At 39.6% G+C, this 18515-nt stretch overlaps 1 long non-coding RNA gene across 1 annotated transcript; it reads right to left on the bottom strand.

The window, feature by feature from the left end:
• Positions 1-5701: 5701 nt before the first annotated feature.
• Positions 5702-18020, bottom strand: LOC121822858 (uncharacterized). The gene is made up of 3 exons (XR_006064149.2): positions 17745-18020; positions 9302-9372; positions 5702-5818 (listed from the first exon to the last, which is right to left on the bottom strand). It is a non-coding gene; the product is annotated as an uncharacterized LOC121822858 (long non-coding RNA).
• Positions 18021-18515: the final 495 nt, after the last annotated feature.

Below are 18515 nucleotides of genomic sequence, written 5' to 3'. Positions count from 1 at the left end.
TTGAACCTCAATTTTCTCATTTTAAAAATTGACATATGTCCGTTTAAAATGAATAAGTGTCTTTGTTTAGCTGTTGTTAGTCTTAAATATGATAAAGTATGTAATACATCTGTTATTGCCAGATAGTAACGAACGATGATCTTGGCTACATTATTTATGCATTTAAAGATTTTTAAAGGTTTTGTCCTTCTACCCATGAGCATGCCTGTTCAATAAACAGTTATGTTGTGGACAAAGCTTGGGTCCAAAGAAGCAATTTGGTCTGTGAAGTTATGACAAGGCAGCCTGTTCCATGTCCCTGTTTATACTTCCTCACTGAGGTTGCAATGGGTAGAGTTTTCTTATTTGAGATTTGTCTTCAATGCTTTTTCTACTCCAGTGTAAAACATTGTAACCAAGGCAATTCATAGAAGGGATGGTTTATTTGGGGCTTGTCGTTCCACAGAGCTGAGTCCATCACCACCATAGCAGCATTGCAGAAAGCACTAGGCCTCGAGGAAAAACAGATGAAAGTTCTCATCTTGAACCCTGAGCAGGAACAGAGAAAAAACTCAAAATGGCAAGTCTTTAAGCTCTCTAAGCCCACCTCCTGTGACATTCTTATCTCTCATGGGCACAACTCCCGAACCTATACACACAGAGCCAACAATTGTGGACCAAGAATTCAAATGCCAGAGAATATGGGGACAATTCACTCCAACTACTATAATATCTACAGTTCACAATTTACTGTAGAAAATGTGTCCAATGGAGAAATTTAGATGCAAATAAAGTTAGACACAAGAGAAGTCTTTGTTCTAGCTTGACAAATTTTTTGACATTTTTGAAACATACTTGAGGCATATGATTTTTTATGTATATTTTATGATGGTATTTGTGTAAATGTTTTAGATTTGTGGTGGTATTTATGTGGGTGTGAATGTGTTTGTGAGTGCTTGTGGAAGCTAGAGGTTGATTGCAGATGTCTTCCTCGGGCATTCTCCACCTTCGTTTTTTGAGACAGGGTCTCTAACTGAACCTAGAGCTCACTTTTCCAGCTAGTTTACCCGACAAGTAAGCCCTGGATTCTGTGTCCCTTCTTCCCCCAGGACTAGGGTGGCAGCAACCTTCCATGCCATGCATTTCCATGGACATCAAGATCAAAACTCAGATCTTGCACTATGTGGTAACACTTTACCCACCTCCCAGCCCAGCATATGATTTTTAATAAATTACTTTTTTCAGTTATTTCTCAGTCCCAGACATTGTTCTAAATGTATTTTGTATATTATGTTATCTAATCCTCATCATAAGTTTATTAAATATATATGATTTATACATACGAAAACTGAGTTACAAAAAGATTCAATAACCTACTCAAGCCTAAACGACTAGATACAGAGTTGGGATTTAAAACTTGGTGTTCTTAAACCAGAGTGCATGCTTTTATCTACTCTATTTACTACTTCACAAAACTTTATTGGGCAAATATAAACATTTTATTCACTTTCAAACACATTTAATACAAAGTGTTTTTTTAAAAGATAATACTATACTGGTCTTTATTGTGGGAAATTAATGTGTTCATTTGTTTGAGCATTAAATAAATACAAATGCATTATATTGTGCAATTAAAAGCAAATTCTCTGCCCTTGGGCTCATATCCCAAATATATGCCTTAACAATTTCAATTGGCTGTGTGACTGGGGACCATTTTCAAGGCAGTGTGACCGTGGGCACTGAGATAAGAAACTCAGTTCACATGCCAAGAACATGATTATTTAGTTTTCCTAGGGCACACAGGGTACATCTGAAATACTAGAAAACATTATTCAAGGGTAACACTGGGATTAGCTTGGAAAGTTCCCTGATTCTGAAAACTAATGACTCAAGTATGACTTTGTTTATAGAAGTATTTCTTTTTATTCTATGTGTACGAGTGTTCTCCTGCATATCATATATGTGCCTGGTGCCTATGGAGACCAGGGGAGGATATCAGACTCTCTGGATCTAGAGAAATAGATGAACCACTATATGATATTGAGAACCAAACCTGGGTCCTCTGGGTGAAAAAAGTACTCTTAACCACTGAGCCATTTCTCCAGCCCCGAATATGTCTCTTTTTTATGAGCATTAAAATAAGTTGCTGGGCAGGATATTCAGTTAGTATATGATCTAGGTGGAAACTGTGGGGGAATGGAGCAGGAGTCAGTATACGTAAGCAGAACCTTTATTGTGTTTCCAAATGTAGCCAGTAAGGACTGTGATAGATCTGTAGGAACGGCCGTGCAAAAATAGGAAATGAGACTTCGGCAAAAGAATAATCAGATACTGTCATTCATTTAGTGAAGAGGAAAGTAAAGATAAAATTAAAAGATTAAGGTTCTTTGATTCTTCCAAGTACTATCAAGAGTAAAGGATAAGACATGATCCTGGTTTAAAGAAAGAGAATAATTTGCATTTATAAAATACTGTAGCAGGCAGGTGAAATGCCTCAGCAGGTGAAGGGGCCGAAAACGAGCTTGAAGACCTTACTTTGGTACCAAGACTCACATGGTAGAGGAAGAGAACTGACTGCTATAGTCCACCCTCGTGTATACTATGGCATGGCCCTCTACCCCCAAACAAAGCCCCAAAAACAACCTTTAAAAGGTCATAAAATGTTATAGTTTATTTTCCATTCATACAGTATATTTCAGCTCTGTCTAGTTGGGAAAAACAGACAGTTCCTATAAATGATTTAAAATAGTAGACACCATAGAGAAATACCTTGGAATTATACACATGTAAATTGAACACTATTTGAATTTAAGTGAGCCAAGTCAACACAGAAGGAGATTGTCCCTCCAGGCAAACCGCTTGCTGTTGACACAAACTGATGCCTGACGGGATTAAATGGGAAAATGGAGCAGAAGGAACATTAAAATGTAAACAATGTCCAAGCCTTGTTGCTTGTGCCTTTCACTAGATGTTTTACAAAGTGGGAGTTAATGCTGGCCATTTTCAGAGTTTTTTTGTTTTGTTTTAAGAGCTACTGGAATTTAACTGTTTCTAGAAGCACACTACTGTGAGACCAACCTCTCAAGGTTTTTATTTGTGAAGATAATGAAATTCAGCTGATTTGGGAATTGTTCTTCAAATTAGAAATGGTGTTCTAATACCAACATCAAATCTGTGAGCTTTTATTTGCTTTTAGGAATTTGAGAAACGTGAGACTTAGGTAGTCATTAAAGACGGTTTGCGAGGTCCCTGGCAGATGGGCCGGGGGACCCTGGTTTTGGCTGTTCTGCTTTATTGGGTTGGTACACAGCTACAGAACTTGGCACACTCTCTGGTGTTTCCACACACAGCACTATTCGCTTTTCCAGTGAGCATTCTGCCGTGAGCAGAGCGGTAAGTCAGGGCTTGAGAAAGCTAATGTACAGCCCTGAGCCCCAAAGCATTACAGTCACCCTAAAAGGACCAAGGAGATGCCATAACAGGCTGCTCAGTCTTCTCTCAGAGATCAGGCCTCAATTTCAGTTTCCTGAGACTGAGCAAGCAGTCTCTGGGAGGGCCGTGAACAAAGTCCTTGCAGTAGCTCCCTTTCTGCATGTACTCTGACTGCTCAAAGTTCAGCCAGATGTTTATTGTCTGGGACCCCTCACCAACTTAGAGTTATGTGCATGAGTCAAGGACAGAGCCTAGACCACTGAGCCAGCACCCACAGTCAGTACACGCTAGGCCAGCCAGCCCCCATGGCAGCTCAAGGACAAAGTCTGGGACTTGTGCTGGACTGCCCCCAAAGTGATAATTGTAATCACCAACCAGTAAATTCAAAGGTTACATACCCTCACCCAATTAAAAGAGAACAGAGATAAAAATAAACCAATCCAAGCTGTACCCGTGCAAAACCTCCAACCCCCTCCCCAACCCCCCTGAAGGGCTTGTGGTTTTTTTGTCTTTAAATAGCTAGCCTCACAAAGAAAGAGCAACTCCTCCCTGCCTCACTGTATTGGGTGTAGGAATGAGTTCCCTGTCTAGACTTGTATCTACAGAATAAACCTTGCTGTTGCATTCTGGACATCTAGGTCTTCAGTGGTCTCTTTGGGGTCACAATCTGGGCATAACAGCCCATGTTGAAAAACAGGCATCAGGTCAGAGTATTTACATGCGTTGTGTGTTGGGTTGGGGCTGGGAGGACAAGAAAAGGTCCTGCTGTTTTTGAAAAGGAGTCAGAACTCTTTCCTGGAACTCACTTGAGTTCCTCCTGATCTTTCTGCTTCTATCTCTCAAGTGCTGGGATTGCAGGTGTGCCCTGACGGTCAGTTCTATGTAGTCCTGGAGGTCAAACCCAGAGGGCCTTTGTGCATGTGCTAGGCAAGCAACCTACCAAATGAGCTAGAGCCCCAGCCGGGACTGTGGGTTTTAATTACAGAGAGCATCAAAAACAAGAAAAATAAATTGAAACAGGTTTCTAATTTCCCATGGGTGGGTGGGCGGGGATGGCACAGAATTTGATAAAGCCATTCAAGTGTACCTTTGAAAGCACAGTTAAAAGCACAGAAGAATGATGGTAGTTGTTACGTTTTGGTACCTCAGTCTAGCCGAGCTCATAATTAATCAGAGCTAAGGCCAATGTGTTTATAATGTTCCAATAATATGAACTAACACTCAGTTTGTATGAGAAACTATATTCACTCATTTACTTATTCTTTCCCTAAACATGTAACTTTGTATTTCCAGGTAAAAGCAGACCGTACAGCAAAGTCATAGGCTTGAGAAATTAGAGTCTGGCTGCTTTCTAGTTTCTGTGGATTTGGGCTAGCTGCTTAGTCTTCCAAGCCCAATATATAGATATTGTAAAATATAGATAATGCAATATCCCATCAACTTATTATTAAGTGAATAAGATAAGCACTCTATGAAGTAACTGAAGCTATCCCTATGGCATGCCCTTGAGAAATGCTGGCTCATTACTAGTGGTTATGTTCATTTCACTCCACTTATTAAATCAGTGTTATCTTTAAGACAATAAGTCCATACTGTGTGATTCTGTATATCACTACAAACATCACTCTCTGGTTTATGTTTCAAAGATATCCACACACATATAATGTGTTGTTGACATATCCCACTCTTCTATTAAATTACCAGTGTATGGAATTTATGAGAAAACTTAGCCCAAAGCATCTATGTCACTAAATTATACTTTGAAATTTGAAAACAGAAACATGAGAAACAAAGCAAAACAAATGTCTTTGTCTACACAGTGCTCCTTAGGAAACCTGAGTGTGCTGGATAGTTCTGTGTCAACAAGACACAAGCTGAAGTCATCTGAGAGGAAGGAGTCTTAAATAAGAAAATGCCTCCACAGGATGGGGCTGTAGGCAAGCCTGTAGGGCACTTTGTGATGGAGGAGGGCAGGCTCAGCCTATTGTAGGTGGTTCCATCCCTAGATTGGTGGTCCTGAGTTCTTTAAAAAAGCAGGCTGAGCAAGCCATGGGAAGCAACCAGTAAGCAGGACCGAGGGGACCATGGTGTCTGCATCAGCCCCTGGCTCCAGGTTCCTGTCCTGCCTGAGTTCCTGTCCTGATTACCTCTGATGAACTGCAATGTGGAATGCAAGCTGAAAAGACCAGGTGGCTTTACTCACAGTGTTTCATCCCAGCAATAGTAACCCGAAGACACTGAGGACAAACTGAGCAGGAGAGATCTGGGTTGATGGAGACACTCACCCATATCGTGATCACCGTGGAGCTTACTCAGAACTGCCCATGGTTTAAAATTCTCATAGCTTCACCAAGAAGAAAATCTGATTCTGTTATGTGATGTTTAAAGAATCTGCTTAATATTTTAGCTGTAAAAAGAGTAACAGACCCAGCAATGATGTTTCATCCAGGTGGCAGGACTTGTGGCCTTAAGTGCTGAAAAGGACTAATGATCCACATATAATTAAAAAAAAAATCATAAAAATTAAATAATGTTTTTGTTTAAGTAATGTTTTTTCCAAAATTAGCATTCCCATCCTTCTGACATATTTGTATATCAAAACCACGTGTAAGAACACATACATGGATATATTTTATGCTTTCATTCATCATCCCATTGACTTGGCAAAGTGAGAATCTACATGTCTGCAACGTCCATTCTGTTTCCACTGAGAACAGAAGGAATCCAGTGGTCTGATTTGAAAAACCAAGATCGACTCACAAGACAGTAGACAGCTGAGTGCCCTGTGTGTAACTCTTGCCCATTTCGATTCCAGCAGTGTGGAAGACATGGAGATTGTGAGAGCGGAAGCTCTCCTCACAATCAGAAGACCAGGGCTCAGACCCTGGGTCTTTCTACTGTTCTCGCTTTCTCCCACGACCTGATTCACTGACTTGACCACCAGCGGGGTCTTTCAAAACTTCAATTTTAGACTGCCATATACTCTTCAAGGGTTTTCAGATATGTCTCAGTAGTATGGAATGTAAAAGCGTAGGCACTCAAGGTAATGTCATATATACTTCAACCTCAAGTCTCTGACCCTCCACATGAGGAATTCAGAGAGTGGAAATTAGTGTAGGCTCCACAGAGCTGGATTTTAGCTTGCCTTTTTTTATAACCTGCTTTTTCCCTTGCTTGAATTATTCTTTCCCCCCTTCTCAAAGTCACACTTAGTCCTCTTTCAAACACAATTTTAGGTGTGACCTCCACAGGAAATTTTCTTGTTGATTTTTTTGACTTAATTCAAATTCCCTTTATTTAATCATTAATTCAACAAATATTTTAACACCAACTGTTTTAGTTAAGGTTTCTTTTGCTGTGAAGAGACAGCATGATCACAGCAACTCTTACAAAGGAAAACATTCAATTGGGGTGTCTTAGAGTTCAGAGGTTTAGTCCATTATCATCTCAGTGGGACATGGAGGAATGTAGCCAGACAGGGTGCTTTAGAAGCTGAGAGTTCCACATTCTTGATCTGCAGGCAACAGAAAGAAATCTGGCTACTACACTGAGCCTAGTTTGAACAAAAAAGACCTCAAGGCTCACCCCCACCGTGATTCACTTACCCTGACAAGGCCACACCTACTCCAACAAAGCCACACCTCCTAATAGTGTCACTCTCTTTGGAGACTATTTCGTTCCAAACCCCCACACCAACCATGTGCCAACTTATTCTATACTCTGGAAATAAAATCACGCTCATATTAATTAAAAATCCTTCCTAGAGGCTACTTAACCCTCTTGGAGAGTGAGGGAGAATGAGTAAAACATGTAAGGCAAGGTAGAATACAGAGTTTGGCAGAAAAAATGGACCATTTAGGTGTTCAGGATGCCCTGACAAGTGAGGCCAAGCAAGACAACAGCATGAGGATAGAAAAGCAGCAACCCTAACACAGGAAGTGGAGACACAAAACTGGTAAATATTCAGAAGGGTGCTGCAGAAAGGCACAAAGTAAGCCCCCAAAGCCTGAAGGGGATGCACTTAGTCTGGATTGTGATGGGTAGGGTCGCTTGTTTTATAGTGCTTATGTGGACTCTAGCATTTACTAGGGACTGGTTACAGTAAAAAGAGAATCTGCTTAAATGCCTTACTCTGTTTCTAGCTTAAGAATAGATCGGGCTAAAGGCGTGGCAGGGGGTGGCAGATCAGTTAATTGTGAGACCAAAATGAGAACAAAATGCCTCCGTCTTAGAAATAAGGCCTAAGCTGCCTCCATCTTAGAAATAAGGCCTAAGATGTATGGCCCTGGCCCCCCATTTTGAGTAACTGTGGCCTTGCTTGCCAACCTTGACCAGATGTCATCCCTATGCTGATTCCTGCCGATTTCCTTCTTCCTAAACGCTCACAGGAGGTCCTTTGTTCTGCATTTGTCTTTGTATTCTGCATTTGGTGTAAACAGCTTAGATTCAAGAATGTAGAACATTGATTGGGTAGCGGACTTCTGCCCTCCGGGGATCCTCCATTGTGCTGTAAGCCTGTATATAAGGTTTCTTCCCTCTTTCAATAAACAGCATTCGGCATTCTGCTGGGGTGAATGACTTGCTGTCTCTTGTCTCTTATTTTTTAATCCACAGCCCCTTGCTCAGACATGGTGAACAGGTGCTGCGAGCATTACCATAACACTAAAGCTTTCTCCATTTTAGGTATAGGTCTTGAGTTACTGGAACAGGCCTTGAGTTACTGGAACTAGTCAACCTAGATTCCAGAAATTAGAAAGTGCAAAGTACAGAGTCACAAGGTATTCATTCAGTGATGACTGTTTAACCAAGGAATGTTCCAACCCTGGTTTCCAGGGTAGCTGACCACAGATATGTCCCCACTTGAGGGCAGCCATGAGAAATGGTGATGGGCAACTACCCCCTTAGAAGTAAGAGTAAGCCATGATTTCTAGAAAGTCCCTAGAAGTGAGCCAATCAGAATCGCACCCGTACTAGCACCCCTAACTGATGTAACCTTGTGGTTTTTGCCTTTAAAAGCTGAGCTTGCAGAGGGGCAGACACTTCCTCCAGCCTCCACTGCCTTGGATCTGTTGGACAAAGTCCCTGCCTAGGCTTGTATTGCTTTTGGATATCCCTAATTAAACCTTGCTTTCGCATTCTGGCACACTCATCTTCGGTGGTCTCTCTGGGGGGTCGCAATCTGGGCACAACATTAATAAAATCCACAATGTCTTAGAGAAGAGACAATAGGGTTCCTAATTATCTCTTTTGCAAGGTTATTGGAAGTCCAGCCCATTGACTTCCTGCTCTTGTACATTTGCCTTAATAAACCATGCTCCTCTTGAAAGGAGAGGCCAGCAGCCTTTTAGTGTATGGTATCCACATTTTTTATTTTTTTTATTTATTTTATTTTTTTTTTTTTTGAGACAGAGCTTCTCTGTGTAGTTTTGGTGCCTGTCCTGGATCTTGCTCTGTATCCCAAGCTGGCCTCGAACTCACAGAGATCCTCCTGCCTCTGCCTCCTGAGTGCTGGGATTAAAAGCGGTGCGCTACCACTGCCGCTGACTGGTATCCACATTTTACAAAACAGCACACTGAGCCACATGTGGTGGTGGTAAGCACACTCCTGTAATCCCAGCACTTGAGAGATATTATGATGCAGTAGAATCTGGAATTTAAGAGTAACATTGGTACATAGCAAGTTCAAGTTAGCATGGGCAACTTGAGATATATATATATATATATATTCTATCTCTACATGTGTGTCACACACACACACACACACACACACACACACACACACAGAGTTCTCAATAAAAGTTTACTAATACAAACTTTTATAGAAAACTGAACCCCAAAGGAGTCCAAATGTCTTACACATTTAAACAGAAACATCTGCATAAAAACCAACCTGAGTGAATTCAGAAGAATGAGAAGGATCCTGTAGTTTGGGGATGTTGTTCCTTGAGCTGTCTAGTAAAACTGTGAAAAGGGAAATGAATCTGTGAGCTAGTCCTGCAAATGATGACTGAAGACTTTGATCAGGGCACGCAGTGAAAGTCCTAAGTCTGATCAGACACGAAACGTCTGAAGCAGCATTAACAAACCAACCTCCACTTTACAGGACTAAGGTGAAATCAGAGAAGAGTCTAAGTGAAGTAACTACATCAGCTCAAGCTTTGGCAAAAAGCTTGAAAATGGAGCTGATTCTATGAAATCAGGGTTGGTTTTAATGGCCTCAACTCTTACTGGGCCACAGAAAAAGCATCGCTACAAGGATGGGTTATTTTTGTTTTACTTTGGTTTTGTTGTTGCTTTTATTTACTATTTATTTTACGGACATGGTCCCCATAGCGCAGGCTGGTCTCCAGCTTCCTATGTGGCAGAGGATAACCTTAAGCCCCTGATCTCTCTGCTTCCCTGCCCCAGGGCTGAGATTACAGGCATGTGCCACAGTGCAAGTACATGTAATAGTTTGACATAGCTGATCTGACCCTTTCTCCAAGCGTAGAGACCGAAACAACACAAATGTGTACCTTACTTCTGAAGCCAGAAGTCTGACACAGATCTCTGTGCAGTCATGGTGTTGGCAGGCTGCTTTTCCTCCTGGAGGTTCAAGGAAACAGTCATCCCCTTGTCTTTTCCAGCTCCAGGGACTGGCTGTTTTCCTTGGCTCTTTCAACATACGAGCCAACAAAGGCAGGTTGAGTACTTCTCACACTGACCTCCACGTCTCTCTTGCTCGTCCACTTTAACGACCCTTTATTTCTGTTAGCCATATCCAAGATATTCAGGAAAATAACCCTGTCATAACGCCATATTATGAGCCGCATTACTGCCCTTTTATGGTCTGTAAAGTAGCATACTTACATGCCACAGAAATGGGGACATAGACACATGAAGGAAGAACATTATATACTTATCTCTGTTTTTATAAGCATATCATTAAAAAGACAATTAGATAAACTCTTGGTATTCACTGAAGAACAAATAACAAAAATGAAATAAAACCAAGATGAAATTTCAATATCAAACTTTATTAAAATTAATATTTCAAAAGAGTGTACAAACAAGCAAATATCTAGGCTGTTTGTTCAACCTCCATATTTTTGTGGATAATATTTAGTAATGTTTCTAAAACTTTACTAGTTTTTTATATCATTTTTGAAGAACTTACCTTAATTAAAATGATCTAAACTAAATACATATGCACACAAAGCAGAGAGAGAAACTGGTGAATGAGTTTTTAATCATACGCATAAGTATAAAATTTTTTTTAACCTCCTAGTCACAAAATTGATACTTTATGCTAAAGAGGATACAAATGATTGCTTGCCTAGCATCGTGATGTCAATTTAAGCATCCTTTCTTTAAAAACAATACAAAATAGAAGATTTTCAAATCTCTACATAATTTTACTCTAAAATTCTGCTTCTACAAAAATAGAAACATAGAAAACAAGCATAGATCAAGAAGAATTACAACATACAATGGACTCACATACTTTCATTAAAATTAACTTTTAGTATAATAAGGTAATAAACAAGTGAAATGTATCTGTTGTAAAAGCATTATGACTTCAATTATATTATAGTAGTTACATATCAAAAATATCATGCAATCACTTTTTTTTTTGGTTTTTCGAGACAGGGTTTCTCTGTGTAGCTTTGCACCTTTCCTGGATCTTGCTCTGTAGACCAGGCTGGCCTCGAACTCACAGAGATCCTCCTGTCTCTGCCTCCCAAGTGTTGGGATTAAAGGTGTGCGCCACCACCACCCGGCCATGTAATCACTTCTTAAGAGTGGTAACTATTTCTTTTTTATCTTTATCTTATTTTCCAGAAACATAGCTTTTACTTTCATAAGTCCACATTTTTTAGAAATAAAACTATGAATTTGAATTTATAAGACCCTCCCCCCATCAATTTCTTCTCATTCTACCCTAATCAAGCATATGGTGAGTATTAAAAATCAAAATTAATCTGGTTACCAGGGTAGGCCAGTTCTGGCACCCTCTCCACTATTGCTGGAAGTCTACTCTGGTGTCATCCTTGTGGGTTCCTGGGAATTTCCCTAGCACCAGGTTTCTTCCTTACCCCATAATGTCTCCCTCTATCAAGCAGCTGGGTCTATTTGAGCGGCCCCCAGCAGTGGGATCAGGATCTATCCCTGTTGCATGAGCTGGCTTTCTGGAGCCTATTACCTATGGTGGGACACCTTGCTCACCCTTGATGTAGGAGGGAGGGACTTGGTCTTACCTCAACTGAATGTGCCAGGCTTTGCTGTTCCCCCATGAAGGACTTATCCTTTTGGAGGAGGAGATAGGGAGTGGGTCAGAGGGGAAGATGGAATGGGGGGAGGGGGTGGGGGAAGCAGGAGGAGGGATGAGAGGGGGATCTATGGTTGGTATATAAAATGAATTTTTAAAATTTTTAATAAAAAAATCAAAATTAAAATTTATAAACCAATCCAATAAACTATGTGGAAAAATATATGCATGTGTGTGTATTTTTCTATTAATTCATAACCTAAATTCTCCAAAGCACTATGTATGCATAATCTGTTCCATTTCTAATTCCTTATGTAAGTTCTGAACAGACTCTAAGATCAACAAGTTCTCAAACTTACTCTCTACTTTTCAAAAAAGACAAATGAAATTTTTATTTGTTTGACACTTAAAGCTGTGGGATGTCCTTCTGTATGCTGTGAATATGTGTTGCTCTGATTGGTTGATAAATAAAGCTGCATTGGCCTATTGTTGGGCAGGATGGAGCCAGGTAGGAAAATCCAAGAGAGATAATGAGAGGAGAAAGAAGAGTAAGGGGAGACACTAAACTGCTGTCCAAGGAGCAACATGTAATGGGATGCAGGTAAAGCCACGGAATACACAGTGATACATAGATTAATAGTTATGGGGTGAGTTAAGCTGTAAGAGCTAGCTAGCAAGAAGCTTGAGCCAATAGGCTATCAAATTTGAAATTAATATTAAGCCTCTGAGTGATTGTTTTATAAGCGGCTGTGGGACCACAGGGCAGGGTGGGACTGGAGAAACTTCCAGCTACAATTTATTATTTTTATGTGATGAAGTTCAGTCTTTTTAGTCCCCCTCCCAACCTCCTGCTGCTCCAGCAGAAGCATTCCACCCACCAAGTCTCCCACCCTCTTTCTTGTCTTCCTTTTAGGTGTGAACCACTGAACTTATTGGAATTTCTTGCCCCATGTGAGGGTGGGAGGTTATTTACTGGAGCAAGGAGAATGTGTCACTGGCTAAACCTCTGGAAAAAGTTATATTCCCCCAACAGTCAAGTAACAGACAATGGTCCCTCTGGGGAGAATGGGGTCTCACAGGTTAATTTTAGCTGTGTAAGTTGTTCTTCTAGCTTTAGTATCTGTTGAAATGTACAGTTTCTGTGATATCCAAGCGTGGAGCAAGTTGGGAGAATAGACAAAAGGAAAATGCAAGTAAGTGCATGTTCATTGATTTTTGTCCATTTAAAAACTAGCAAAGCTTTGTTTGTTTCTGCCATGTTTAAATGTTTAGTCCATTTGTTCACACACGTTAACATGACATATACTTGCTAACTCAACAGAAAATAGGTTCTGGAGGGATGGCTCAGTGGTTAAGAGCACTAGCTACTCTTAGGGAGTACCTAGATTCAATTCTCAATGCCCATGTAATGACCTACAATCATCTGTAACTCCAGTTCCAGGGTGATATGGTGCCCCCTTCTGGTTTCTATGGGCACTACACCCATATGGGACACATAAAATGTAGGCAAATAAATGCACATAAAATACATGTTTCTAAAAATACTCTTAAAACAATAAACCTAATCTATTTTAATAAAGCTAATTCAGAAATCAAACATACTCTTTCCCTGTGAGTCCTTAGTCATTTTCTCCCACTTTTAAAAGAAGACATTCTTGTCTTTGTTCATCCAAAATCTCACTTTGATACACTCTCTTAAAACATAAACTTTCATGGGGCCAACCCAAGGAACAGTCTGTAACACTGGTATGTGGGAAGTCTACTCAGAGCAAAGCAACAGACTGGTGTTTGCCCTTTATTTCAGTTGTTTCCACCCAGGGCTAATCATGAAGATAACAATGGGATAATACGGGCTATACTAGACATTTCAAAGCTCAGTACATTGTGAAAAAAGATAGCAAAGACAACTTTCCATCGCTCCACCTTGGCCCTGGCCAACTGACAATGTCCCTAAGCAGTCTTGTGAAAGAGTGACTCAGAGACAAAATATTGAATCTGAAGACAAAAAGCACATGGATACTCAAACCTGGCTTGTTAATTAGAGTCACTTCTAAGAATCAGAATTGGATGCAGAGTTTCTGGAAAACATCAACTTTTGCTCCTAGAATTTTAAACTAAAATTGAAAAATCAAACCTTTGGGGTTAAACATGAAAGTTAAGTCAGCATTGGTAGATTTTTTTATACTAATGGAAGCCTAAATTTTCCCTTCAGGTTATAAATTAAACTTTAGTTAAATTTATAATTCAAAGTTTTGGTGGTGATACAAAAAAATCTTATAAGGTAAAAACAGTGTTTGATAAAGTTTTTAGATGCCATGAAAACAAATGAGACAGGGGCTGCCATATTAAGACAGAGAAACTGCATAGAGAACAACAGGGCAACAGGTGTGTCTTCCCTTTTATGTGGTAATCAAGATTTATTATATATACATATAATGTGCATAATATATACACATATATGCATATATAGTGTACACATATGAGATGAAGCTAGAAGGAGCATTATCTGGATTAAAAAGGAAACTAGTGGTGATAAGTGACAGTAATGAAGGGTGCATGTGATCAAAACACATGATGCATATTAAATGTTATAGTAAAATCCATGACTTTATACAGTGTCCTTATGGTAATAAAAATATGTGTGAAGGTATAAAAAAAGATGTGTGTTGAAGGCACAGCATTGTGGTATTCGTACATCACAGAACTGAGGACACAAAGGCAGGATTGTGAGTTCCAGCCCAGTTTGGTCAACTTAGCAAGAGCCTAACAAGAGAGATAGATGACTGATAGATAGATAGATAGATAGATGATAGATAGATAGATAGATAGATAGATAGATAGATGATAGATAGATAGATAGATAGATAGATAGATAGATAGATACATAGATACATAGATACATAGATACATAGATACATAGTTACATAGATACATAGATAGATACATGGATAGATAGATGATAGATAGATAGATAGATAGATAGATGATAGATAGATAGATAGATAGATAGATAGATAGATAGATAGATAGATAGACAGATCAATATGTAGTGCCATAAATGAATCAGTATAAATACTATTTTTGACCTATGATTTCTGAATATGTTGTAAACAAGATGCCTCTGCATGAAAAAGGGACAGAAATAACTCTTCTTGAAAATAACACTCACTAGTGACTGGGTTAAATCTTCTGAAAGTCAGGTGACATTGAATTCTTGACATTGGATGAAGTCAAAGGAAACCCTCATAATAAAATTGACAGTTCAAATATAATTTTAATAATACACCACATTACATGATTTGTGACCTACAACTGAAAGTTAACTTAAAATAATGTAGAAAAACTTACATTCCTGTGAAAATATTTATCCTTACACACACAAAGAAGTGTGTGCCACTCTCACTCTTCAAGCAAGAAACAATTTTTCTCTCAATGATCCACAACTAGTTAAGAAGAGACTAAGTGATCATGGGGTGCTCAGCACCAATACTCCTCTTGTAAGGTGTTATGGAATACTACTTTAACTATGTGAAGACATTTGTTACATTTGTTTATGCTGCCTTTGTTACCAATGTAAGATGTGCTACATTTTTTTAAACATTTGTTTAACAATGTAAGGATGTGTGTTTAATAAGGTAAAGATGTGTTGCATTTTGTTCACCTTGCCTGCCTAAGGTACCTGATTGGTCTAATAAAAAACTGAATGGCCAATAGCTAGTCAGGAGATGAATAGGCAGGCCAGTGGGCAGAGAGAATAAGTAGGAGGAGAAATCTAGGCTCTAGAGAAGAAGGAACAAGAGAAAGACAGGGACATGCCCAGGGCCAGAAGCCAGGCAGTTCCTAGCCAGACATGGAGAGAGCAGGAAAATAAGATATACAGAAAAAAAGAAACAGAAAGAGAGAGAGAGAGGTAAAACGTAGATAAAGAGAAAGAGATTAACATAATATTAACATCCTAAGGCCAAGTATTAAAAACTAATAAGAAGTCCCTGTGTCTTGATTTGGGAGCTGGTTGGTGGCCCAAAAGAAAAAGCCTACTACACTAAGGCTTAGGGAACATAATGGAAGAGGAGCCAGAAATATTCTAAGAGCCACAGGATAACATGACTACTGCACTCATGACCTGCATAATGACACCAGTCATCATGTCAGTGTGGATGGAGGATATTTTACGAGGTTCTAGATAAAGAACTACAGGGAATTAGTGGCTACTAAGAGAGGAAAGTCAGTCTTTCCTGGGAATGAGCCCTCTGATAGGTCACCTGATCCCAAGTTGTCATCTTAAATATATGTATATAAGAGCAACGCTGAAACATTAAATGGGCTCCGTTAGTTGTGTGTGTGTGTATTTACAAATGTGTAACAATAACAACTATATAAGAAGTTGTGAACTTGAAGGGAAGTGGGGAGAAAATGAAAAATTGGAGGGGAAGATGGAAGGATGGAAATGAGGTAGATATAGTACTCATACATGAGATTCTCAAAAAAAATGAAAATTAAATTAAAAAATAAAAGAAATTAGTATAGCTGGAGAGTTTTCTCTCCAGGTCCCACCAAACCCCAGCAGTCCCTTAGCCCACTTATAAAATAAACATACAGACGCTTATATTATTTAAACTGCTTTGCCACTAGCTCAGGCAATTACTCTTATATTCAGCCCATTTCTATTAATCTATACTTTGCCACATGGCTCGTGGCTTACTGGTACCTTACATCTTCCTTGTCCTGGTGGTGGCTGCAGGCAGTCTCTCCCTTCCCTTCCTGTTCCCTCAATTCTCCTCTCTGTTAGTCCCACCTATACTTCCTGTCTGACTATTGGCCAATCAGTGATTTATTTATTAACACATTTGCCATACAGAACATCCCACAGGAAATTAGTGTAAAACTTTTTATTTCAGTAACATAATATGCATGTAACTATGAATATCGCTTTTTAAATTAAATTTTAAGAATACCTTTAAACGTTTAACAGTTGTTTACAATTTTATATTTGTGTATTTAAACACTTGTATACAAAAGTAATAATTGAAACGTCAATTCAGTTTTGACAAAAGTGTTGACATTTTAGCCTTATAGTTATAAGAAATGTATATCAGCATATTTACAAATTATTGCATTTAATAATAAATGATCAAAACAAAGTATCCAAAGAAAAATTTCCAATTACTCTGTCTCTAATAGGTTAACCCCTGTAAAGGAATGCCAGGCCTGTATGAAACCACACAGTAAAGTTCTCATCCATTAAGAAAGTTCTTCACCTTTTAATGGGTTCTGGCAGCTTTCATGTCACTGTGGTATTCAGATTCCACTGGACGCTTTTAAAAGAGTGGTGTGATTCTACAGCAGCAATAATTACTATAAAATGGAAGTTTAGAGCAAATTTTGATGCAATAATTACTATAAAATGGAAGTTTAGAGCAAATTTTGATGCTAAAAGGACTTTAGGCGGCAGCTTACTACTGTGGAAGGGTTTACACAGACCACACACCAAAGACGGGACAACCACTCCAAGACTTTCTGAATAAACAGAAGGGCGTCACCTACAGAAGAGATCTAACCAGATCCTCCATTTAGACCAAGTCTTCACAGAGTTACAGGAGAAGTAAATAACATTTCCATTTGTGACCACAAGTTGGATACAGCAAAGATCAGAAAGTTTCAAGCCCAATTTCAGATAAAAGTGGAAGAAAGAGGTGTCCCTCCTAAGTGCTAACGGGAAGTGGCTTAGTGACTGACAGTTAGTGAGGTTCACATGCTTCATGAACTGCCTAGACAAACGCCATCAGCAGAATCCAGTAAACACTGTCCCTTAGCTAATATCCTCCAGTGATGACATAGTAAATGCAGCTAAGTTATCCAAAAAGCCTAAGTCATCTGAGGCCACACTTAAGCCAGGGCACACAGAGTACCCACAATGCAGTCAAGGTATTCAAGCATTGATTGGTTTGATAGTAATGATAAAGGCAGAAGACAGGTTCTCCCTGACCCACCTCATCTGCACGGCATGAACATATCTTCTCCAGTGACTGAGATCAAATTAAAAAAATCTAAACTGAACACCTTGAATAGCCTTTGAAATACATACCCCTGTGAATATGCATGTGGATGAAAACGTAGAGTATCATGTACACACATAACAAAACTTCTTCACGTGTCTCCCAATCATGAGTGTCCATTCTCCACCTCCGGTGGACTCTCTCATGACTTCCAGGTCACTTTTACCAGTCTTTTAAGCTTCATAAGACAGAACTATACACATTTTTCCTTTTGAAAAGAAAAATAGAGGTGAAAGTCTGTGAATGTATATCAGAACACACATGCAGACACATCTAAGGATTGGGGAGTTATATTAATCTTAAATTTTATTTACTTACTGAGATATTTCAAAATTAAGTTTTAAATAGGCTAAAATAAAATCTTACACAATTAGTGATGAAGAAAAAATTTACATACACTTCCTCAAAGAAACCCGAAAGTTCATGGGTTTGGTCAATTCATGAGCAGGTAGCTCTAAAGGACAAAATGCATTTTGCTATTTGGGGCCTTACTCCCTTTCTTCCCTCCTCCCTCCCTCTCTCTCCCCTCTCTCCTTCCCTCCCTCCTCCCTCCTTCCATCCCCCTCTCTCGTTCCCTCCCTCCTCCCTCCTTCCCTCTCCTCCTCTCCTTCCCTCCCTCCTCCCTCTTTCCATTCCCCTCTGTCCTTCCCTCCCCCTCTCTCCTTACCTCCCTCCTCCCTCCTTCCCTCCCCCTCTCTCCTTACCTCCCCTTTTTTCCTTTCCTCCCTCCTCCCTCCCTCCTCCCTCCTTCCCTCCCCCTCTCTCCTTCCCTCCCTCCTTCCCTCCCCCTCTCTCCTTCC

This window comes from Peromyscus maniculatus, chromosome 15 (genome assembly GCF_049852395.1).
Source record: "Peromyscus maniculatus bairdii isolate BWxNUB_F1_BW_parent chromosome 15, HU_Pman_BW_mat_3.1, whole genome shotgun sequence".
Classification (NCBI taxonomy): domain Eukaryota; kingdom Metazoa; phylum Chordata; class Mammalia; order Rodentia; family Cricetidae; genus Peromyscus; species Peromyscus maniculatus.
Note: the sequence above shows the minus strand (reverse complement) of the source record. Positions and strands in the feature narration are given on the sequence as shown.